Raw genomic sequence first — 24018 nt, forward strand, 5'->3', positions numbered from 1 at the left:
GCCACGAGAGAACGAAAGAATGATGGCAAAATGGGGGTGGAGAGATAGAAAATATTAAATCTCTCATCTTCTCCATGTATGACTGTGCAGCCACGCAGTTTTTAAAATCATTCGAACTACATGTCCCAGCAATTCCACTTCTCTGAGTATTTACCCAAAAGACATGATAACGTATGCCCACACAAAAACTTGTCCACAAATGTTGATGGCAGTGTCATTCGTATGAAAGAGTGGAAACAACCTGCATGTCCATCTACTGGTGAATGGATAAATAAAATGTGGTCTATCCACCCGATGAAGTGTTACTCATAAAAAGGAATGAAGTGCTGCTGTGTGCTGCCGTGTGGATGAACCTTGAAGACATGATGCTAAGTGAAAGAAGACAAGACAGACACATATTCCGTGAATCCATTTATATGAAATGTCCATAATAGATTTATAGAAACGGAAAGTAAATTAGTGGTTGCTGTGAGCTGAAGGGCAAAAGAGAGAAATGGGGGTTGATGGCTAATGAGTACCGGGTTTCTTTTGGAGGGACAGAAATGTTCCAAAATTCAGTGGTGGTGATGGTTCCCCGACTGCATATGAATATACTAAACACCACTGATAAATGTGAATATACTAAAAATGGTTGGGTTGCATGGGTGAATTGTGTGGTATGTGAATCTTAGGACATTCAACCTGCTAATGTTGTAATTAGCCTGTAAATTGTACCTTAACTGTATTCACTTTTTTTAAACCAAGATTGCTTACTACCCCACCCTGAGGTCACCTAATTCTCTTCTCACTGGATAACTTGGTTTTTATAGATATCATGTGGTCTGTGCTAAAAATCACGGCTGATCCGTTTTTGGAGTAAGAGAGGAAGGACCAGAGGTAGCCTTTGTGCACGTCTCTACTGAACAGTGAAGGCAAATACTCGTCAAAGTGAAATGATGCCCTTATGTATAAATTAGCAAAAAGAGTGCCATGCTAGCTCCAAGGTATAACTGACCTTGACTCTGATGACCAAGGTAGTTGTTTTTCACCATTTCCCCCTTAAGTTACTAAATCAGCTCTTTCCCGTAGCTTGTTATTGGTGCAGGATCAATACTAAGATCTATTATAAATCCACCCTTCTCTGACATTTTGCTAAATTCCTACCTCCTAGGCATCTTAAGGTTCTTCAGCTGAAGAGAGGCTGCTGCTATTCCTGTGTGAAGGAGGTGACAGAGCCCTACACCTGGAAGTAATAACTGCAGCAGGTTGACAAGATTTGGGGAAATAGTTACGCTTAAGTCAGAGAAACAGTTTTAGAGGCAGGCAGAGAATTTGTGTCAGAAACTCGCTTGTGACAATAATGTATACAAAGCCTTCTGTAGCAAAGCACTGCTTTGCCACTGGCCTCCCTGCTGGGTTCTCCTCAGGACAGTGCAGAGACCTATAATTGTATTTTTCATCTGAGACCACACCTCTCATTTGTAATCATTGGTTTTGGAAACAACAGGCCTGGAAGTGAACAGGAAACTTGAAAAAGACTCTCTGGCGACAGAGAAGGGCAGAAGACAGTAAACAGCCCAGAGAGATCAGTTTTGTCTTTAGGAATAAGCAGACACCGGTGTCATCATTTTCATCCTGTGAAAACCAGCTCTCGCTCTTTGACTTCTAAAACGTACCCGTCCCCCTGTCAGAGTTTGGGCCCTTGGGGTGTTTCCTGATTCCTGAGAAGGGTTATAGCACCACCAGAGGCTTGCTTACAGTAACGTACTTTCATTAGTTGCTGGAATGGCAACAATTTTGTTTCCTATCTAATTTTTATTGTGACTTGCTTTTATGTGGCCATGTGTCTTTTCTATTTCCGACTTACCTAATTGCCTGTTTACTATGAAAAGCTGCTGAGACCAAGCCCCTAGTTAGCATTACCTACATATATAAAAGACATGGTGTTTAAATTTATATATTTGTCTTGACATTAAAGCAGTAACTCTTAATGTCTATTCCAATAACTGGTTGTATGGAGGAAAGATCTGGAAGGCTCATTGTCATGGGAAAGGGACTGGGTTTAATAACTTTATCCCTCAGAAAGTTCAGAACCGTTCATACTTTCATGTATTTGCTTATTCTCTGCCTCATTCCAAAGAAAGGATTTGGGATAGGCTTACAGTAGACATCTCAACAGTGTAAGCAGAAATGCAGGATGAGGACAAAGCAAAAAGAAAAGCATAGTTGTTGGCTCTATGGGTTAGTGTGTTTGGTATGGTTGAGTATGAAATTTGGATCCACACGTCTTGGCAGGCGGGGCCAAATGGGATGTGTGGTTAATCACACATGTGGCTCCAAATCACTTTTACTTTGTACCTTCTCAAGGACTGTGGCATAAAGTTGTTCCTTCCCTGCTTTAAAAAAAAAAAAAAAAAATTTAATGTTTATTTAGTTTTGAGAGAGAGAGAGAGACGGAGTGTGAGCAGGGGAGGGGCAGAGAGAGGGGGAGACACAGAATCTGTATCAGGCTCCAGTCTCTAAGGTGTCAGCACAGAGCCCGACAGGGGGCTGGAACTCAAGAACCGTGAGATCATGACATGAGCCTAAGTCAGATGCTTAACCGACTGAGCCACTCAGGTGCCCCCCCTGCTTCCTTTTGAGGGCAGGAAAGACCACAGTTGGGAGAAAGAGAAGCAAGTAAGCACATCTCTCTGAAATGCTAACTGTTCTGCTTGCTTCTTAACAGTTCCCATGCCCACTGAGTTACAGTAACAGCGACGACCATGGCGATGGTGGTGGTGAAGTGCCTGCTGGGGGCTGGCCACCTCCCTGGCACTTGTATTTTTTCTGCCTGTCCTCATTGTCACCAGAGAAAGGAGCAAGGCTTAAGGAGGCATTGGACGCTGGGTCGGTTGGACTCTTCTAGCAGAGAGAGAGGTGCAGAGAGAGAGGGAGACAACAGAATCTGAAGCCGGCTCCAGGCTCCGAGCTGTAGGCACAGAGCCCGACATGGGGCTCGAACCCATGAACTGTGGGATCATGACCTGAGCCAAAGTTGGACACTTAACTGACTGAGCCAGCCAGGTGCCCCATCTTCCCCCTCAGTTATTAAAATACAGACAGAGCAGCCCAGGGGTGAGTGGAATGGGCTGTGTCTTACCTTTATTCATCACCACCCAAAGAATGGATACAAAATTACAAGACTGGCTTTTTGGAGACTACCTATGTTGGAGCAAAAATATCAGATGAACACGAAAACAGTAGCATACTAGCTACATTCCTTCTCTGCCTGTGACATTTTTTCCTCTGCAGTTATTCATGAGTGATTTGCCAGTGCTGGTCTTGTGTATGTGCAGAAAAAATCCAAATAAACTCAAGGCTGTTAATGTTTCAGAGATCTTACATGTAGTATATGCTTAGCAAGTGTCAGAGTAAACTGCTCACACACAGACATTGTATATTGGTGAAATTTAGTTACTAAACAAATACCTTCCATGTATAAATGCTGCCTGGTGTTTGTTTAAATGGAGATTGTTTTGGAAATCACTCCAGCATTTTAGGTGAGATTACCTCTGAACTGACCATTTTGTGCAGATCTACAGCAGATATATCAGAAAGTTAAACTGACAACAAGGGTCACATTTCTCTATTCATTTGAGTGCTGCTGTGGAACTTACTAATTTAAAAGACAACTGAATCTGACTCCCATGCAGGATTGGAGGCTCTAAATAAACAGGCCAGTCACATCATTTGAAGGGAGCTGCCCCTTCACCTGAAGATACTCAATACAGTTTTTTTAAGTTTTTACTTCTTTATTTTTGAGAGAGAGAGGGAGAAAGAACAGGCGGGGGAGGGGCAAAGAGAGGTAGGACAGAGGATCCCAAGCAGGCTCCAGGCTCCAGGCTCCATGCTGACAGCAGGGAGCTTGATGCAGGGCTCTAACCCACGAACCGAACTGCGACATGACCTGAGCCAAAGTCAGATGCTTAGCTGACTGAGCCACCCTGGTGCCTGAGGTACTCAATACACCCTGCTGGGCACTATGAAGGTGCTAGGCTAGGAGCAGGGTTGGGGACAGCAAGGCAACTAGACCTGGCTGCTGGCTCAGCAGAGGACAATGCAGGCCAGTTTAGAACGGGCCACACTAGTGAAGGATGGTTTCTAACATGTTGGGGCAAGATGTTGAATCAGAAATTATAGCCAACTCTGAAATAGGAACTCTTCAGAAACCCCATTTTGGAAGTGTAGAAAAAAGTAAAAGCAGAAATCAGAGCGATAATAGTAAACATCAGGGGTTAGCAAACAAATCGGGACACAAACTAAGCGAAAAAGTTACAACATTCCTACCAAGATGCTGGCTGGCCACATTGCTTAAACCCTGTCATTTATCATAGTAATGTCCAGATGCTGTAAAATTGCCCTCTGAAAGCACTCCTTCTTGCCCCACCAGAGGGACTGAGCCTGGTTGGTCTCTGCCATTTTAGCATGAGGTAATGCCGGGTTAAGTTCTTTGCTGCTTGAGAGGTGACAGATTAAAAAAACCTTTCATGATTGCCTCTTCCCCAGTCTGGAGAAGAGACTGCCTGGACCCCCTCTAAAATTTTTGCAGCAGCATTTTCCAACCAGTGTGGTGTTTGTCTTTATGGAGGTTGGGATTACAGCCCTGATCCATACCGTTGTTGCCATGGTAATTCCTCTTGACTTTTAAAAAATTCTAATTTCCTAAAAATGTTGTCAGAAAATGTTTTTACAGGAGCCCCCTCTGCATTTGAAAATGGGATTTTTTTGCTTTTAGGACTTTTTGGAGAGTATTTTAACAAGCAGTAGACCAAAGTACGAGGCAAGTCTACAAATCTGAGACCCAGATGTGCTGATTGGGCAAATGCCCAGCTTGTGTGTGCAGTGTCCAAATCTCTAACTTGTACTTTCTTGTTTTCATTGCTTATCTGCTATCTTGACATTTTGTTTGAGAGTAAAAAGAAATTTACTGCTAATATCTCTGATTTAACTACTCAAATTCTGCAGAAATGTTTCTTAAATCCCTTTCAATCGTTCCCCCAGTGTGTTTTCTGAGTGTTTCTGTGAAAATGAGCACAGAAATTATTTAATTATTTTACTTTATTTATTTTATTTTTACTTTTAATTGCTTTAATTATTTTACTTTTCTTTCTTCCACATTGAAGATGCCAGGTGTGAATGTGGCACTGCTGATCATCTCTCCACGCTATTGTGTTTCTCTTATCCTTGTCTCTCCCACTTCTTGAATGAGTGAACATCTGTGTGTCCTGCTTTTGCCTTCTTTCCTCTGCAGCCTGACTTCTGTTCTCCTGAGCTGATCTCTGATGATGCCCTTCAGACCGACTCATGGGATGCTGGGATTGGAGGGGTGCCCTGGAGACAGTCTAGACTTAACTACCGTACAGAGGAGACCGGGGCCAGGGAGTAAAGTGACGACTTGTTCACTGTCAGACAAGAAGTTGGTGCCAGTGCCGGACTGGAACGCAGACGCCCTGATTTCTGTGGCAGAGCACTTTCTACCCCAGCACCTTTCCCCACTGTTACTCCTCCTCGACTCCTTTTTCTGCACCCCCTTTTCTGACATCTCTCTCTGGGCTCCAGGATGTTACCTTAGCCTGGTTCTCCTCCTTCCCTACCATCTGTTTTTCTGTTTCTTTCCCAACTCTTTGTTCCTTCTCAGGGGTTCTTGACTGGAGTATGGTCTTTGGCCTTTTTTTTTTTTTTTTTTTTTTTTTTACACCCTGTCTGTTGTCCCTGGGTCACTCATCTATTCTCTGGATTCTCTGGATTCGCACCTCCATGCGAAAGACTCCCAACACTCCCTCCAGGCTTCTCCAGTGGAGCTCCAGTCAGGTCTCTAAAGAACCCTGCCTCCCTGGTCTTACCTCAAGCTCCCAGTCACTTCCCAGGCGTGTGCCTCTTGGTGAGTTACTTCATTCTCTAAGCCCCATTTGCTCATCTGTAAAATGCAGATGATAGTAGCAATTCCTTAGAGAGTTTACTGAGGCTTAGAGATGGCTGTATGGCACTTAGGGCTGCCGTATGTGCCTGGCATACAGTCAACAATCAAATGCTAGCTCTTTTTATCATCTCTGAAATGGAATGTGAGCCGGACTTCTTCCCCCAGTGCGGTTTATCAGTCCAACTTCCCTGTCCCATCAGTGTCACTGCTGCCATCTGGCCATAGGTCCTTTGAACCATCTTGGATTTACCCATTCCTTTCAGACCCTGTATCAGTCAGCCACCAGGTTTTATTGACATTTTCTCTGAAGTATCTCTTGAATTTCTGTGTTCTTCTCCACTTACCCTGCAGCTTTTTTTTTTTTTTTTTTTTTTTTTTTTAATTTGAGAGAGACAGAGAGAGAAAGAAAATCTTAAGCAGGCCCCATGCTCGGCATGGAACCCAGTTCAGGGCTTGATTCCAGGACCCTGGGATCATGACCTGGGCTGAAATCAAGAGTCGGAAGCTCAACTCACTGAGCCCACCCAGGCACCCCTTACCCTGCAGCTTTTTAAACCAGTTTCCTGGGACTGATTGTTTCAGTCTAGCTTGTGAACCATTTCTTAAAACCAGTTTTCTCTACATAACATCTCATAATTCATTCGTTTACAGACGCATTCAGTGAGAACCTACTGCCTGCTCGGTAGACATTCTGCTACATCCTTTTTTAAAAATGTTTCATTTATTTTTGAGAGAGAGGGAGACAGAGGATCTGAGGTGGGCTTTATGCTGACAGCAGCAAGCCTATGTGGGGCTCGAACTTACAAACCATGAGACCATGACCTGAAGTCAGACACTCAACTGACTGAGCCACCCAGGGGCCCCAATTCTGTTACATTCTTACTCATGTTTATGTCTTCAGAATTTACTGAGGACTGAGAGCAAATAAATTTTAATGCAATGTGACAAATAATATGACCATTATTTGTTCTAAAATTAACAAAATTTTTCAGGAGCCCAACAGAGGCAGTGGTAATTCTATCTGCAGGTGTGGGAACGATTCCCAGAAGAGAGCATTTAATAAAGGGTTTGAAAGTCAAGTAGAAGTTTCTGGGCAGAAGGGAAGAGAGGCCTCAGTATACACAGAGGAGAAAGCAGAAACCACATGTAGAGGAAAAATTCCTCCATGTACATGTGTGTGGCTGGGGTACAGTTCAAGGAGTGCAAAACTGGCCTTTGGGCCAAATTCTGCCTGCTGCCTATTTTATATGTACATAATTTACATACCATAAAGTTTATTTTTCAGCTCTCCAAAAAAAAACGTTGTACCCGTTAGCAATCACTCTCCATTGCCTGTGGTCCTACCCCCTGCCCTAGACAACCACCTTGAAGTAGAAATAAAGTCTACTTTATTTCTTTATTTTGGGTATTTTATATAGGTGGAATGGTATAGTGCATGCGATTTTTATGACTGGCTTCTTTCACTTAACATAATGCATTTGAGATTCATCCATGTTGTAGCATGTATTAGTTATTTTAATTCCTTTTTATTTCCGAACAGTACTCCATTGTATGGCTGTACCGTTTTGCTTATCCATTCACCAGTGTGATACCTATTTTTGTAAATAAAGTTTTTTTGTTTTTGGGGTTTTGGTGGGGTTTTTTTGTAAATAAAATAAAGTGTATTGGAATATAGCCGTGCCCATTCATTTATCTATCATCTGTGGCTGCTTTCTTACTACAATGGCAGAGTTGAGTAGTGTGACAAAGCCTGAAAGATTGATGATCTGGCCATTTGCAGAGAAAGCTTGCCAACCACTGGAATAGAGGATGGGGACGGGGTGGGTAGGGTGGGCTGGGGCTCGAAAGTGGAAGATGAGAGTGGAAAGGCTGCATGAGTGAGGGTTTGGACTAACCCTGTGGATCCGTGTTTCTCCACGTGTGTGTGGTATGTGAACCCTTTTCTTCCAAATCCCTTAGAGATGCTTCAGTGCAGATTCCTGAGCCTCATCCCTGACCTTCCAGGTGAATCCATTGCCCCACACCTTCTTCCTAATTCCACCTGAACTTCCCTCTTAACTCACTCAATCTGTGCCATGTTAGAAGCCCATTTCTAAGTCTTAACTCTATAGCAACTCTTCCTTGGTCCTTTATCCCTCTCCCTCTCCCTGTGTTCTACAATTGCTCATTCCCAACCCCAGCACAGTCTGTACCTCCTCAGAGTATGGGATTGTGTATTTTCTTGTAGTATTTGCTGCTGAATCATGTGTTAATCTTGCACACCCAGCTGGTGAGTGGAGTCCTTAGGGGCAGGAACCAAATCTTGGACCTCTTTTGCTTTGTGCATATTAGGTTCTTGAATGATGCCAAGGTGTTATTTAAAAGTATCACTGTAAGTCTTCTGAAACTACTCCCCTTTTCCACAGTGTACTTTTATTTGATTTGCATTGTATTTGTGGACTTGGTGTTTTTGTTCTCAGGCCTCTCTTAACCACTCTAGCTAAGCAGGTATCCTCCATTTTGTATTATGGCTTTGATTTATTTTCCCTAATTAAATCTCATGCTATTGCAGTTTAAAGTATCCAGAGCCCTGGGTCAGTCTTTCCCCAGTCCATTTCTGAATTTTTGTTACATTTTTTCTCTACTCTTACAGATTGTAGTCATCTGCTAGTAAACTAGTTAGTCCTTTCCCTCAGCTGGGTAAAAAGCTGTACGTGGTTTTCAACTCCATGCAGCTCCCTTGGGTAACTCATATGACCTGAGCCAGATTTGAAGTAAGGCCATTAACAATGATCTGTCCTGGGGCCACCTGGGTGGCTCAGTTGGTTAAGCGACTGACTTCAGCTCAGGTCATGATCTCAATGCTTGTGGGTTTGAGCCCCACGTCAGGGCTGTGTGCTGATAGCTCGGAGCCTGCTTCAAATTCTGGGTCTCCCTCTCTCTCGGCCCCTACCCTACTAATGCTCTGTCTCTCTCTCTCTCAAAAATAAACAAAATTAAAAAAAAAAAAAAAAAGGAAAGAATGATCTGTCCTCATGATGTAGGGGATGATTCCCAGCCAATTCTTAATATGGCTGGAATTAATTAGCCTTGATTCCGCCAATTGAGAGAGGGCATTTTACTCTACCCTGTATTGTTAAATATCTAATAACTTGATTTTTTTTATTTTGTTTTTTTGCTCAGTGAGCACTTAAAATATCCCTGCCTGTATAGTAATTTGTTCCCTGTTTAATGTGGCTTTTTCCTTTGTTTACTCTGGACTCAAGTCTTTGTAGCTTGTTTTCTAAGTCAGCTCAAAAGTTGCTGGTCATTGGATTTGGCAGCGTTTTCAAGCTTTACCCACCAGAACCCTACAGGAAGTGGTGTGTCGGCCAGAAGAGTCTGTTTATTTAAAGCATGGTGTCCAGCAGAAGCAATCCATTTATGAGGGTCTGTTCTTAAAGATGCAGGAATCTGAATCTGTGTTTGGAAGACCTGTTGCTTTGACTTCTATTGCAAATGTGTGCTCTGTCTTTTCCTTTCCAGACTGCCAGGGCACCTCAGCTAGACTGGTGGTTAATTGAAATAGTCCTTTCTGAGCTTCTTGTCCTTGTCTGAAATGCTAAAGTATCAATGTCCAGATACTAGATAGCTCTTTTAATCTCTTAAGAATAGGGTTGAAAAAGATATTTTTTTATGAATTACCTTTTATAAGTTTATTGGTCACTATTTGTTTAATGTTTATTTTTGAGACAGAGAGAGAGAGAGAGAGAGAGAGTGAGTGGGGGAGGGGCAGAGAGAGGGAGACACAGAATCTGAAGCAGGCTCCAGACTCTGAGCTGTCAGCACAAAGCCCAGTGTGGGGCTCCAACCCATGAGCTGTGAGATCATGGCCTGAGCCGAATTAGATGCCTAACCAACTGAGTCACCCAGGTGCCCTACCATTTAAAAATATTCTGATAGGGTTTTTCTCTGCATGCCCTCTTGATTTAGAATGCTAAAACTAAGTTGAAATGGCTATACTTTGACTCCTGGGTATGGTTCCTTGCCCACAGTCATCTGGTATTGTCTGGGTTCTAGTCCAAGACTCTCCTGCAATAGTGCTTTATATTAATGGCATTTTTTACCCAAACTCCACAGAGTCGCTTGGCTGAAACTAGAATTTTTATACCCTTTGGGGGAAGACAGGGAAATGGCAGATATGATTTGGCTTCTATTGAAGATAGAAAGACTAGCTGGGTTTAACTATGAGCCAAGGAGAGTCACCCACAGGATCCAGGATCACTGCAGTAGCCTAATTCTTGCCTGGAGCCCAAATACCACATTGCACCCATTAAAGTTTAAATTCTCTTTGTTGATAACATGGGTACACTTAATCTGATTCTTTCTGAGCTTGCTACGGCAAATTGGTGATGTGGATGTAGTTTGTATGTGCCTAGCACTGGGCTTGCCACAGGGTAGGTACTCAGTACCTGTACACTGATTTAGATGGAAAGAGCATTCATTATCTTAGAGGTGAGCCCTTGGCAAGTGTGGCCTCCTAGTGATGTGCACACATGTGCAGGTTCCTTGGGAGAGAGGGAAAAAGAGACCTCGCAGCTGAGAGGACTAAGAAATGGAGGGTGGAGAGAAGATAGGATGTCACTTAGCTGTAACCATGCTGCGGGTGGGGGGTGGTTTTTTAGTGGTCTACAGTTGGATCTTTTTGTGAGGTGGAAGTTGTATTGAGATTTCTACTTCCAAATAGGTACAAAAGAGCTTTGACTTGCTCAAAGTCGGCAGTAAATTTAACAGTTAAGTTAAGAACAATATTTTACACATCCCGCGGCTACTCCTCTCAACCTCAGGTCGATAGACGTGCACTAGTGCTTTCCTTGGGAATCAGTAGTTTCTGAAGATCAAGGACAAGTCTGAAGTCTGAGGGAGCTGAAGGTCCATCTGGACATGGACATGCACACTTTGGTGTGGTATTTCTGGGTACTTAGGGTGTCCCCTTTGCTTGCCACTTTGAGTTGTAGATTTGGGGACCTTCCAAAGTCAAAGGTGATTGAAGAGTTTAATTTCCAATGATGAGTCACACTTGGGCATTTTGCCTTTGTCATCTGGCCCCAGAGGACTTAGGGGGGCCAATTGTTCTCCCTTGTATTCTGAACATCCCCCCCATCCTCACCGATTTTATCTGGTGCAATTGGCCAAAAGGCTCTACCTGTTCCCCACCGTTAGTTCTTTCTGCCTAGCACCATTTAGAGGTTTTAATACTGGCCCTTTATGACTCTGTAAGTTATTAGTGCGTGTGTTGCTGTTTTGTTTCCTGCTTTCGTATGGGCTGAAGATTCCACTTTTTCTCCCCCTTATCGTTGCTGGTTGTTAAGATAGTGAGAATGTAAATGAAATGGTAATATTACCATTGTGAACAAGTCTTTCTCTGAACAGATTTTTTTTTTCATTTTTAATGCTGTAAATATCTAATTCCCAGTGTTTTAGTTGGAAGCTGTTCAAATTTCCCAAATCATAAAATCTTTCAAAGCCTTCTCCAAGTTACTTTTTCTTGATTCCATTCTCCTCCTTTTTTGCATTAAAAAAAAGAAAGAAAGAAAGAAAGAAAGAAAGAAAGAAAGAAAGAAACCCAGCCTATTTCCAAATGGGGAAATGACCTCTGTTTATTAGAGACCACAGTGGCATGGACCCCTAACTTGCTGTGAGCTTTTTTGATGTGTTTTGGAGCTGTGTACAAGAGTCCTATTTAGTCCTGTTTTTGCCATGTGTTTTTATATACATTTCCTAAACACTTTCCCTGGCTCGGTACTATTACTGTGTATACGTCCTACATGTGTTTCCTATTTTTTATGACTCATACTTACGGTACTCATAAAGATTTATCCTTTATCTTGGCTCTGAGTAATGAGTCCACTTGCACGTTTCCAGCAGAGATGTGGGTTGGGACTTTTGTATTTAATCTTGCAGGGTAGGCCTCTTCAAGGCACAGTGCAGGAAACATGACATATTCATCTGAAGGCACTACTCACTTCTCCTCCCCAAGGGAACAGTCAGCTCAGTTTTTGTGAATTTATTAATTTGTATTTTCCAAGTTTTCCTTTCCCTTTGCCCCTTTTAGCCATTCTGCTGCTTATTGCGAGACCACCATGAGGCAACTAGATGGAACAAATGCTCTGCTCCTTTTCCCTGCTGGTCACTTTGTTAAAGGGTTTGGTGGAGGAAGAAACTGAAATAGTTAAGCTGAAATGATATCTGTATTACATGTGGCAGCAAACACCCAGGGGGTCTTCTTGGGTTCAAATACACATTCAGACCCAAGAGCCCGTCACAGGCCGCAGGTGGCTTTAGTCTACTTAAAGAGATCTAGGGTGGGGACCACAGCTTACAGCTGGGCAGCCTGACATCTGTCTTTTCCGGATGCCTTGTGGCTGTCTGCACACCAGTTCATATCACCATCCAGAGCTGTCCAGTAGATGGCTCAAATGCCAGGAGATCTACATGGTATGAGTTTGTGTGTCTTGTCCTGGTTTAGAAACTTTATACTTCTGGGGCACCTGGGTGGCTCAGTCGGTTAAGCATCCCACTTCAGCTCAGGTCATGACCTCATGGTTTGTGAGTTCAAGCCCTGCGCTGGCCGGGCTCTGTGCTGACAGCTCAAAGCCTGGAGCCTGCTTTGGATTCTGTGTCTCCCTCTCTCTCTGCCCCTCCCCTGCTCATGCTCTCTCTCTCTCTCTCTCTCTCTCTCAAATAAACATTAAAAAAAAAAAAAGAAAAAAAGAAACTTTATACCTCCTGGGAGCTAATATGCGACTATGCTCTATAGGAATAGTGTCCATGGTGGCCATGAAGGAAATGCCTGATTTATGAGAGTCACTGCTCTCAGGGAAGCCCCCAAATCTCTCTTCCTATCAGGTATTTTTAATCTTTCCAGTGCTAATACAGTTTTCCAGTTAGGGATAGAATTCTATCATGAGCAACTTGCCTTTTATTATAGTTGGCATGTTGTTGTAGATTACCAGGGTTACAGAGTTAAGAGAGTTAACAGAAGATCAAATTCTCATGTAAAGGAGGAATACATTTTGCCAACTCTTTGTCCACACCTGTGGTAGGCTAAAAAATGGCTCCCAAAGATATGCCTACATCCTCTTCCCCAAGATGTTACTACATGAATGTTTTATAGAAAATGCTACTATATGAATGCTTTATAGAACAAGTCTTGGCAAATGTGATTAATTGAAGGATTTTGAGGTGAGAAGATTTTCCTGGATTATCGGAGCAGTGTCTAAATGCAATCACACGTTTCCTTGTAAGACAGAGGTTTATTATAGACAAAAGGGGATAAGGCCATCTGACTGTGGAGGCAGAGATAGGAGTGACAGGGCCACAAGCCAAGAAATAACAACAGCTGTGGGAGGCCGGAAGAAGCAAGGAGTGGATTCTCTCCTAGAGCTCTGGAGGAACAATGGCCCTGCCGACACCTTGATTTGGGCTCATTAACCTGATTTGGCACAGACTGATTTTGGACATCTGGCCTCCAGAACTATGAGAGAATAAATTTCTATTGTTTTAAGCCACCGAATCTTTAGTAATTTGTTACAGCAGCCATAGGAAACTAATACACTCCCGATTTCACATTAGGTTGGGAGATTATCTTGAGTTCCTTCCATGTAGTTCTCCTGCCCCCATTTTGTTCACTGCACATGTTCTTCATCTCTATAAAAGACACTACCACCCAGTTGCCAAGCCCAAGAACCTTGGCATTATCCACGATCTCCTGTGTTTTCTCACATGTCATGTCCTATCTTGTTTATTCGACCATAAAAATATACTCTGAATCAGCGTCTGCTTGACACCCCCCAACACACACACCAACCCTCCCCTCTTCAGTGGAGCCACCATCACATCTTTATTTGAGACACAGTGAACCCCTAGCCCAGATCCCTTCAGAGAGCACAACCCGGAGCTAGGGTTCTTGCCTTGCAAACTTGGCTCCACTGTTTATGAGCTGTGTGACTCTGTGCAGGTTTTTAAATAATAGTATCTACTTCATAGATGCTATGCCAATAAAACAGTTAAAATGTGACAGGTGCTTTGAACAGTGCTTGGGCTGTAATCTCACAATGAGTGTTAGCTGCTATCGTTATTAACTAATAAGATCTATTCTCCACGCAGCAACCTCAGTCATCCTTTCAAGTCCAAGTCACAAAACTCACCAGCTGAGCTTCCTGCAGTGACTTCTCATTACATTTAGGATAAAATCCCTGGCGCAGTGGTCACCCCTCACCCAGCTTCTCACCAATCTTATGGCACTGCAGTTATTGGGCCTGATGTCCTCCAGAGGCACAGAGCACACTCCTGCCTCCAGTCCTCTGCCTGGAGCGCTTCTCCTTCCTTTCATCCAGTCCCTGCCCTGCTGGTAGCTCTGCAGAGAGGCCTTCATTGACCATCCCATTCATTCATTCATTCATTCATTCATTTATAATTTTTTAAATGTTTATTAAAAAATTTTTTTAACGTTTATTTATTTTTGAGAGAGAGAGACAGACAGACAGTGTGAGTAGGGGAGGGGCAAAGAGGGAGACACAGAATCCGAAGCAGGCTCCAGGCTCCGAGCTGTCAGCACAGAGCCTGACGTAGGGCTGGAACTCAGGAACCATGAGATCATGACCTCAGCTGAAATCAGACACTCAGCTGACTGAGCCACCCAGGCACCCCAATGTTTATTTATATTTGAGAGAGCAAGCTGAGGAGGAGCAAAGGAGGGAGACAGAGGATCCAAAGTGGGCTCTGTGCTGACAGCAGAGAGCCCAATGGACCTCCTCCTTTAAAATACCCATACTCACCCCTACTGTCTCCAAACCGTGTTTTACTTTTTAAAAATAACTCCTATCATCTGGGGCGTCTGGGTGGCTCAGTCAGTTGAGTGTTCGACTTTGGTCAGGGTCATGATCTCACGGTCCGTGAGTTCAAACCTTGTATCAGGCTCTGTGCTGACAGCTTGGAGCCTGGAGCCTGGAGCCTGCTTCAGATTCTGTGTCTCCCTCTCTTTCTGACCTCCCCCACCTATGCTCTCTCTCATTTTTTTAAAATAAATAAACTTAAAAAAAAAAAACAAAAACAAAAAAATTCCTATCATCTGATAAAATATGACCTGATATTTATATTTAAATGTGTTTGTTGTCTGTCCCTTCTACAAGAATATCCATGAGATGTTTTATTTTGTGCACTGAGATCACCAGTAATTAGAACATACCCAGCATATAGTGAACACTCAATAAAGATATGTGAAATAAATGCTTGAGTGAATGTGCAGAAGTTGATTGTAACGTCGAGTTTTATTAAATAGACTGTTAGAAATTTTTATTTCCAAAATTTTATTTTGGAAATAATTATGTTTTCTGAGCAATCTGATTATTGATATTAGTATGTTTGGTTTAGTCATGAAGTAGTGTTTCCTTTAAAAAAAAAATTTTTTTTAATGTTTATTTTTGAGAGAGAGATGGAACGTGATCAGGGGAAGGGCAGAGAGAGAGGGAGACACAGAATCTGAAGTAAGCTCCAGTCTCTGAGCTGTCAGCACAGAGCCCAATGCAGGGCTCAAACCCACAAATCGTGAGGTCATGACCTGAGCCAAAGTCACCCTGAGCCTTAACTACTGAGCCACCCAGGTGCCCCAAGTAGTGTTTCCTAATTCAGGTTTCAAGGTGTAGTGAATTGTGAGTGCTAATAGAGAACTTGGCCCTCCATTTATCAAGATATTTTTTGTTTAAACTTGAGCAAATCTATAGAACCATGTGAGTCTCAGTTTCTTTATTTGTCAATAAAAAGAGACTGGGAAGATTGAGATTCAGTATTTCTTTCAGTGCAATCTTTTGAGTTTCTTTTCTTTCTTCTTCTTTTTTTTTTTAGTCTACATTAAGAGTTATGGTTATATTTTTAAATATAGTTAGTTAATTCAGGTCTCCAAATTGAAAAACAGCAAAACTTGCATTTAATACAAAACATCAATTGAAATGTAGATAAAAGTGTTTCTTGGATTGTTAAACTAGAAAATGTTTTTAAGGAAACCCTTAGCATCCAGTGGGAGCCACTTAATAGCTGAAATGTAAACTATGTGTATCTCATATCTTCATGTGTATGTGTGTTTTAAGAAAACCTGGATTAAGTAGGGTTTACAGATCTGGGACAAATCTAGCCTCCAAATACTTGGGAAATGCTTTTGAGTTTGACTGCTTAGATCTTACTGCCTTGTACAATAGAAATTTCATGATTTTCCAAACAGTTTTGCTGTTTTATCAGGACAGGGTACACACAAAGAATTTCCCACTCTCTTTTATTTATTTGAAATACCGAAGATTAGAAGAACTAATCATTTCAGTTTGCCCGAGCAAAGTCCCTTCCTCATGTAATTAGACCCAGGCAGCTGGACAGTCATCAGCAGCAGCCTTCGTAGACTGTGCACCAGTGCAAAGCATTGTGGGAGTGAGGAGAGCAGGAGCTCGTGGAGCTTGTGCTTGGATGTGTACACCAGGACAGAGAACAACACCTGTAAACAGAAAGGACAGAGACATTGAAACATATTATTGCTCTAAACACATATGATAAAAACTTAGCCAAACAGGCTTAATCAAGGACAGCTGGGCTGAGATAAACACAGAAGTGCTAAGGAATCAGGCATGTTGGAAGGATGTGGGGCTGGGGCTGGAGGAGGCTTGTTGCTGGAGTAATTGGAGCCAGGTGTGTTAGCCTGGCAATGGTTTTTGGAGGTGAGAATTTGGAGAGGTTTGAAATAGGGATGTGGTTTGGCTGAGAGCTAGAGGGAGAATTTTCCATGACTAGGGGAGGAGGCTGGTAAATAAAATGGAGCCAGTTGAGGAGTATGAAATACGTTGAAGAAAGCAAGTACCTTGGCAGCTGTGAAAGCTTGTGCTTGATAGCCTTGCCCGTTGGTGTTTATGGTGGAGAATGGGCATTCAACCATGTACTCAGGTCTTCAAAGTTGGATGAATTGGTATAATCTTTAACACTGGGAGGGGCAATTTAGATAGACCTCTAAAGACAAATGTTTGTCCCCAAACCACCCAGCCACAGATTGGGGAAAATCTCTAGCTCTCCCTCATAACCTGGTGACTTCAGCTGCCTTGGAAGGAGTTCATGGTTTTAGCACTTCCCATGTGTGCCTATTTCTCTAGAGTCATATTCCAGATGGAAAGGCAGGTGACTGAGTTTCTGTTCATACATTTGAGGTTGATTTGGAGTAGATGAGGTGTTGGGGTTAGGTGTGGAATGAATGTGGTATTCTCAGGACCATGCATTCTTTGTTGGATTCTGAAGTCCCCAGAATTGCAGTGAAATTTGGAGAGTAAGAGTTGGGTCTGCCCAAGTTAGCCTTGCCTGAACAGGAAGATGGTGAAGAAACCTGTGAATTTGTGCTGTCCAAGCTCTGTCTCTTGGGCCTGGTCTTTAAGGAGACCCAAATCCCAAAGGTTGAGGGGAAGGCTGGGAAATGGCAAAAGAAATGTTCTTTATTTGGAAGCCAGGTGGCTTAGGATCAAGTATGCAGATGTCATTGGTTTCTCATCCTACTTCAAAATCCAAGTACCTACAGGCAGGAGGTAATAGTAGCACACTGATCAGGGCCAAAATCAAACACTGGTAAGCTGCTTCTTCAGAGGATTATGAAAACTGGCATTTTGGTCCGTCTTCTCAACACCCTTGCAAAGGACTTGTTGTTAGCTCTAGTTTACAGGCATGGGAATTGAGGCTGAGAGGCTAAATACTCTACTCTAGGTCCGGAGTTTGGAAGTAGTTGGCAGAGCCCAAGCTTGTATCTGCAGCACATAATTCCTATAGATGGGGTCAATGTGCAGTGAGTATCTTTGGGCAAGGTGGGTTTTCCCAAGGTTTAGACATTTATTCAATCATTGAATCAGTATTTATTAAGCGCCTGTTATTGTCAGGCACAGTACCAGGCATTGGTGGCCCTGACACTCCTAATCTTGAGAATTTGCCAAAGGTAGCAAAGATATAGCAGATAGTGAATTCTTCCCCTGATCTTGCTCCCATTGAGATGATCTCAGTCATTTTGCTCTCCTTAACCATGAGCTTAAATATTGCTCCTGGTGTTGTTTGTTGACTCAGTCATATTGGAAAGGTGGGTCTTTGAACTACAATGAAATAGCCATCTGGTAAGTATTACATGTAAATAGCTGGGTTGTCATCTATAGGTTAAGAGCTTAGAAAGAGGGGCAGGTTGGGACGTCCTGTTACTAACGATAGTTCTTTTCTATACAAACAACTCTCTCTACTGGATTATCTGTGCCAAAATATTACCAAATAGCTTGGAAACAGGTTAGTGTTTTGCCCTTTAGGGATAAAAAGACCATGGAATTGAATTTGGAAAGGAATCTTGGAAAATGTTTCAATAAAAATATATCATTCACATGCCCAAAAATTCAGCACTCCAGGGCTCCTGCTGGCAGAATCAGGTGAACTTTGAAATATATTATGACTTGATCTTGGATTCTTGCATCTCAAGTAGGCTGAAAGTTATTTTTGTTTTATTGGCAATGACCTTTTATCAGAAATACCTAGCAGATATGCTTTAGATAGAAGCCAGTGGGCTTTCTGGTAATTTTCTATATATACAACTGCCTTCTTTCCCTTTCAATTTTATATACAAACATAAATGGAGAGATTTCTCAACATCATGTTTTGGAATCTACCCCATATGTTGGTTCATTTTTCCTTTGTCTTTCATACATTGATTCATTTATTCGTTCTAAAAACGTATGAGTGTTTACCAGGTGCAGGCATTGTTCTGGGACTAGAGATACAGTGGTAAGTAAGGCAGAATTTCAGCCTTCATAGTGCTTATGTTGTTTTGAACATAGGGTACCCATTTAGGAGACAGGAAGGGGTGGTTGTTAGGGTGGTTAGGAAAGGCTTCTTTGAGGAGGTGCACTTGAACAGAGACTTGAATGATGAAAAGGAGTCATGCACAGGTCCAAGGGAAGAATAGGCCAGATGAAGGACCTGCTGACGTCAAAGCCCTAAGCTTGGAAGCAGCTTGTTGGAGGTAAGTAAGAAGGCTGGGGTGGCTGGAGTAGAGTGAGCAAGGAGGAAAGCAATAGGAGATGGGATGAGTTAGTTAAGGGACAGATCATGTGGTGCTTTGCAGGGGGCAAAGTTGTTTCTTGGCGTTTCTTATGTTTCTGTGTTCTTATCCACTAGTTAAAGGCTGGCTCTAAATTCGGAAGACTTGGGGAGCCCTTCTTTTCCAATAGTAGAGAGTTGGTTCTATAAAGAAATACGTAGATAGTAAGATAGTAGTTAGTAAGATAAGTAGAAGCTAGATTACTGGAATGGTTATTTGAGTTCTAGTCTCCATGATGCCATAACCAGCGTGGAACTTGGGCTTACCATTACCTCTTCAGGTTTCAGTTTCCTTATCTACAACAAATATTTGAAGTAGAATATCTCTAACGTCTCTTCTATCACTAAAAATCAGTGGCTTTATTATACACAAATTTGATTTTGTGTTTTTTCCTCTGGCTTCTTTCAGAATTTTATCAGCTCTGTTTGCAGTAACCAAGTCCAGTGGTTGTAATTTCACCCTTTTCCCTATTCTTTTGCTTCTGGAACAGACAGTAAAGTATTTGGGGGAAAAATGGCAGGAAGAAGTAAAACAAGTGGAATAAAAATGAGAGAACTTCATAACTTTGCACCTTGGATCCAGAGCTGGCCAGTGTGCCTAACAGTGACCATTTAGCACATTGCCCATTGACCTAAAAGAATTCCCAGTCACCAAATGAGTCAGTTGTAATGACTGAGACTTGTTCCCAGCCTAAGGATTTATGGTTAACTAAGAGCAGCCATTGTCTTTATTAAGGAGGATTATCCCAACAAAATTATGTTTTTAGAACCTGACGGTGTAATCATGTTGTTTGCATTGACTCTTCTAAACTCATATATTTTTTTTTATTTATCGGAAGTTCTGTATTTCAATAGTAACTAGAAAAATCTGCCAGTCTTCCTGCAATTTGGTCTAAATCATGAAGCTCTCTCATTGAAAAGTATGTCTAGAAGAAATTAGCAAAATCAAATAAATTAACTTGTCTCATTATCTTGTCAACACTACCTATTTTGAAAGACCACTATAAATCTTGATTTGCCCTTAGGATTAACTTTGAGTATTTCATGATTTGTTTTCTTTCTGCCAAGCATAAAGGACTACAGGGCATACACTGACCCGAAGTTAAAGTAAAAATTAAAAAAAAAAAAAAAAAAATGTGGTGTGGGGTAGGAAAGAAATTCTCTAAGACATGTTCACGCTGGTCTGAAAAGTTCAATAAATTCATTTTGGAATATTTTCAGTTTTTGAAAGAGGAAAAATCTTCTGTTTTGTTCTTTTGTATTTACTTTGGCAGATTAACCTAAACTTCTGTCAGTCTTTTCATTGAGTACACAAGCCATTTAGTGTGACCTGGCATTTCTGAACCGATGGTTCAGTCACATCAGGCCATTTTTTCTTGTCAGCTACATCTCTTCCTAGGGATCTGACATAAAGACTGTTACTGTCAGTTGCTCACATAACTAGGCTTTGTTCTAGCCTCTTCATTTATGGGGAAACTGAATCCCGAAGTAAGATTCTTCGGCAGAACTTTTCTTTACCCCCAAGTGAATGCTATGTCCAGAGTCTCACACTGGAAGGAATACAAGATTGGGAACCATCACTGTTAGTGGTCGTGTAGTAGTGAAAGTTCCTTTTCTCCATTTCTCAGCCAAGGATTGTTAACTGCCTCTCCCTGACGGCAGACAAATCATTTTCTGTAAATCAGACAATCCTGTTTTCGTTCCAGAATTGCTTACCAACAGTTTACTTGATTTTTCAAAAAGTGGGAGAGATTATGACCCCAAACTGTTTCAGGTTTGTACTAGGAACTTGTTAGGTCTTGTGAAGACTTAGGAGGGCGTCTCAAGAAGACATTCCTAGGATGAAGAATGTCAGAGCTGTTTTCCTTTAGGGAAGGTAAAGTAGAGGCAGAGATAAAGGACTGTTGGACTTCTTCTACAGGAGAGAACAAAGGATCGGAGATAAAGATTTTTGCATATAACTGAGCCAGAGTTACCAGGCCCTGTGAGTTGTTCCTTGTAAAAAGTGTTGAAGGCGGAGTGCGCGTGAATTCTCCCAGTAGCCACTGCTCTTCCTCTTCCAATAAGCGGCCTGAGGTGATCTCTGAAACTGGTTTGCTATTCACTTGACCCGGAAAACCCAACAAAATCATGCAAATCAAGAGGTTCAAATCTTTGTGTTCACTTTAAGAACACATGGGAAACTGCCCAGGCCATCAAGGGTATGCATATCCAAAAAGCCACCAAGTATCTGAAAGATGTCACTTTGCAGAAGCAATGTGTGCCATTCTGATGTTACAATGGTGGAGTTGGTAGGTGTGCCCAGGCCAAACAGTGGGGCAGGACACAGGGTCCGTGGCCCAAAAAGAAGTGCTGAATTTTTACTGCACATGCTTAAAAATGGAGAGAGTAATGCTGAACTGAAGGGTTTAGATGTAGATTCTCTGGTCATTGAGCACATCCAGGTGAACAAAGCCCCAAAATGCGGCGTAGAACCTACAGGGCTCAAGGTCAGATTAACCCATACGTGAGCTCTCCCTGCCACATTGAGATGATCCTTACTGAAAAAGAGCAGATTGTTCCTAAACCAGAAGAGGAGGTTGCACAGAAGAAAAAGATATCCCAGAAGAAACTGAAGAAACAAAAACTTATGGCCCGGGAGTAAATTCTGCATAAAATACATGCAAATAAAAGTAAAAACAGAAAAAAAAAAGTGTTGAAGGCAAGTAACTCAGAGTAGTTTCTGATTCTTTGATTGTTTTTCGGTTAAAATATACCCCAGACTCATCAAGTGTTTCTTGAAGGCTTGTGAGCTGGGAACAAACCCAGGGAATGAATTCCTTAGGTCCGAGAGACTTGGATTTGAGGAGTAAAGTTTAATTTCCTTACCTTGTGAGATACTCCTTGGTAATTCAGTAATGACACCATATAAAATTTGGAACAGGATCCAAAATGGGATTTTTTTTTTTTAACTCAATTACCAATATATATTCTTTTGGGCAAATAAGTGAAGTAATTGAAGTGGATTTAATAAATTAATGCATTAATGTGATTAAGTGATACCTGATATGCCAGAAATAGATGTACCCTTTATTTTTCAGAAGGCAAGCCATGGTCACAGGTCAGTGAATTATATTACATGCTATTCTTTCTTTGCCTTCACTGATTAGTTAAGCTTGGCTTTCATGGCCCATTGATATCTGGCTGCAGTCTACCTTTCCAATTTTATTTCTCTATATTCTTTTCTACATTTCTTCAGCTTCATGTGAATTAAATGTTCCCCACACCTCTCCATGTTCCCTCCCCTGCTTTGATATTTCTCTTGAGGCTCTCCCTGCCCTTGTCCCCTTAATTCTTCCTGTTCTGCCCTGTTTACCCTCAGGGCCCAGTGAAGTGACCCCCTTTCTCCTCCCATATTTACATCTGTATATTATCTTTTTGCATCCTTTAAACTGTGAATTTCTTGAGAACAAATTTTGTACCTACTTTGCATTTGAAGTCGTTACAGAGTGACATTTCCCAAAAATACATTTATGTGTTCTGTCTTCACAGTTTTTGCTGAGTTCATACACTACCTGTATTATTACCAGTATTTCTCTTTAAATTAAAAAAAAAAAAAAAAAACTGGCTTTACCCTAACATCCTCAACGTGAAATTATGTTTTTAATACCCATGAAAATGAAGACATAAACTATATATAAAAATTTATTCTTTCTTTTTTAAAAAAATTTGTTTTAATGTTTATTTATCTTTGAGAGACAGAGAGAGACAGAGTGCAAGCAGGGGAGGGGCAGAGAGAGGGAGACAGAATCCGAAGCAGGCTCCAGGCTCTGAGCTCTAAGCACAGATCCTGATGTGGGGCTCAAACCCACGGAATGTGAGATCATGTCCTGAGCCAAAGCCGGACGCCCAACTAACTGAGCCACCCAGGCACCCCCCAAAATTTCTTATTTCTTAACATTTCTTAGTTGTCGCCATGCTTTGGGAAAGATTGATTTGCCAAGTGCCTTACACATACTAGCTAGCCATTTAGTATCTGCCAAATGAAAAAATGGCTGCACAAAACATATGAAATAAGAACCTTTTCTCCCTGTTAGCTTAGTAACTTCACAGCTATTAACCTGGAGATGAAACAAGGAGAAGCCAGAAAAGACACAGCAAGCCTTTAAGTGGAGCCATTCATTCCTACCTGTGAAGCAATTTGTGTTAGATATTACTAATTACTTCCTTATGTAATCCAAACTGCTGGGCCAGTGGGGCCTGTGGATAGCTGACTCCCTGCTGATTGAGTGAGCATCTTGTTTGAAACCCCAGAAACTGTGCAAGGGGACCCCCTCTCCACAATAGGTTCAGGAAGTAGCACTATACATGGAATGCATCTAGAGGAGAGGAACGTGATAAGTGTGTGCACATATCACATTGTTCTAATCAAATTTCTTAATGTTCTGTTCAAGGTAATTTGAGTTACAGATCTCTCCCTACCAATTTTTGTTTATGAATGCATTGTGTACTGCCAGTATAATTGAGTTCTGAAGATATTTTCTATAAATTCTGGCTAACGGAAATTATATATTTTCTTACCTTTTGAGGATGTTGTCAGGCTACTCAGGTGTACCACTTTGAGCTCCTTAAAATAATACATTACATTACAATACAATACAATAAAATGTTCTGTGTATTCAAGCTATAGTAACATAGTTAATAATTAACTGCAATAATGTTAATAAAACTTAAAGGCTTTTGTAAATCCCTGAAGAAATTTGTTTCTGAGTTGCTATACTTTATAGTTGCTGCTTGTATATAGTAAAGAAGTAATAAATTATAGTTCCTTATTTGCTTTTTAAACTATAGCATAGGGGTGCCTAGGTGGCTCAGTCAGTTGAGCATCCAACTCTTGCTTTTTCAGCTCAGGTCATGATCTCACAGAACTGTGATATCGAGCCCCGTGTTGGGCTCTATGCTGACAGTGGGGAGCCTGCTTGGGATTG

At 41.8% G+C, this 24018-nt stretch overlaps 1 protein-coding gene and 1 pseudogene across 2 annotated transcripts in view; both read left to right on the forward strand.

The window, feature by feature from the left end:
- The window catches only part of TGFBR3 (transforming growth factor beta receptor 3), a 207212-nt gene that overhangs the window by 89975 nt on the left and 93219 nt on the right, over positions 1-24018 (forward strand). The gene's annotated exons all lie outside the window — the stretch shown is intronic.
- LOC125912404 (60S ribosomal protein L17-like) lies at positions 21177-22674 on the forward strand (annotated as a pseudogene).

The sequence above is a fragment of the Panthera uncia genome, assembly GCF_023721935.1.
Source record: "Panthera uncia isolate 11264 chromosome C1 unlocalized genomic scaffold, Puncia_PCG_1.0 HiC_scaffold_4, whole genome shotgun sequence".
Lineage (NCBI taxonomy): Eukaryota > Metazoa > Chordata > Mammalia > Carnivora > Felidae > Panthera > Panthera uncia.